The following is a 1,776-nucleotide window of genomic DNA, read 5'->3' as shown; positions in this document are numbered from 1 at the left end:
GACATCACAATCCAGTCCTCTTTCCTGGCTAACAATGGCCCCCAACTATATAACTCAGGGTCTGTACACCTTACTGTGTAAAGCCAGACCATACGGGAGAAGAGTAGGTGGCCTTTGACTTCCACTCGTGTTCGTGGGCACCAAAGATGCAGGCTCTCCTTGCTGCTCGAGCCCAGAACCGAAACAAATCTAGGCAAGAGAGTCCAAGCCAAAGTCAAAGCCAAAGTCGAAGCCGCAGCCAGAGTGGGAGCTGGAGCCAGACTCCCAGCCATAGCCGCAGTAGGAGCCGAAGTCAAAGCGCCAGTCCGAGCCCTAGTCCACCCAGGCACCATACCAGGAAAGCACACTCCCATCGCTCCTCATCCCGAGCCCATCACCACACTCAATCCCACTATCGTTCCCGTAACTCCAACAGTCGTCCTAAAAGAAGGAAGGCGACAGGCGTAGCTAAAAGGAAGGCTAAGAAAGGGAGGTCAACATATGGAAGGAAGAAACGAGCAGGTACTGGGAGGACTCCTCCTTATTCCCCCCCAAGGGTTGTTTTTCTCTCTCTCTCTCCCTACCTCCCCTTCTTCTCTTTCTCTTTTCTTTCCTTTTCTCTCCTCTCCTCTCCTCTCTCCTCTCTGACCATCTGCCCTTCCTGCATCACTAAACTCTTGAGGATGCTAAAAGAAATATCTAGGCCTTGGTTTTCAAGATCTGATCTTGACCCTCAAGTGGCACCTGTAGCACCCTAGATGTATGAGATTTATCTCTGTGTTTCACCATGTGGGTCTATTTTTCTAGTTGTTATATCTTCAAGAAGCCATGATGTCAAGTCCCTGGATTTTTCAATATATCTAGCCTTTACTTCGTAGCCAAGCAAAAAGGAAGAAGAGAGGAGAGCATGGAGGGTTGTTAGGACCTGCTTTGGGTTCCATCTCAGTCCCTAGGAGACTTAAGCACCTGTGCATCCTGCTCTTTTGTAATGAGGAAATATTCTAATCCTAGCACTTCTCCCTGCTCCCACCCCTGCCCCCATCCTATTGATCTTGCATTTCTGTCTCTGAGCAGGGAGGAGAAGAAAATAATATCTCCTCACTCCCTTACCCCTGGGGGGCTGTTCCTGTGCCATGGCTTCGACACTGATGAGGAGGAGAAGAACATCTGCTTAAAAGCTAGGAAGGAAGAAAACGAGCTTTTTACAGGAACACGTGGAGATGGTGATTTCTACATAACACCTTAAAAAGAAAATGGAAAATGGAAGGCTAGCCTCCCATGGCTCTGGCATTTCACTTCATTCCCAAGATAATGAAGGTCATCTGTTGTGAAACTAATAAAATCACCATTTTGTGGTTTGGGGTTTTTGTTGTGTGGCATCTTTGGGGATCCCGCTCTCCCTCCCCCACTTTCAATGGAAAGAAAAAAGAGGTGGCCAAGGAAATGGAAAAGCGAAAATTGTGTTTGACAGGCATTGAGAATATTAAACAATTAGATCCTTAAATACCTATTATCTCCCTCTACTAGAGGGAGTTTTAAATACTTTTTCTGTGAAGATTTATTTCATATTACTGTACGTGTTTTATATCAAATACAAATTATAACACCTGGGTGTGAGCCAGATTAAAATGTAAATGGGAAATAAAAATAGAACATATATAATGTTAATGTGCTTTTCTAAGTATCTATGTGTACAACCCAAAGAGATTCTTATCTGATTCCAGCATACCTAGTTTTTAATATAGTATTTTATTTTCCCCACACTTAAAAAAAATTTTTTAAAAATCTTTTTTTAAA

General features: G+C 44.0%; 1 long non-coding RNA gene across 1 annotated transcript; it reads left to right on the top strand.

The window, feature by feature from the left end:
* The first annotated feature begins 252 nt into the window (after positions 1-252).
* On the top strand, positions 253-1,337 carry LOC140504410 (uncharacterized). The gene is made up of 2 exons (XR_011967095.1): positions 253-501; positions 1,054-1,337. It is a non-coding gene; the product is annotated as an uncharacterized lncRNA (long non-coding RNA).
* Positions 1,338-1,776: the final 439 nt, after the last annotated feature.

The sequence above is a fragment of the Notamacropus eugenii genome, chromosome 1 (assembly GCF_028372415.1).
Source record: "Notamacropus eugenii isolate mMacEug1 chromosome 1, mMacEug1.pri_v2, whole genome shotgun sequence".
NCBI classification, from domain to species: Eukaryota; Metazoa; Chordata; class Mammalia; order Diprotodontia; family Macropodidae; genus Notamacropus; species Notamacropus eugenii.
The sequence above is the reverse complement of the archived record's forward strand: the minus strand, read 5'-3'. Positions and strand labels throughout refer to the sequence as shown.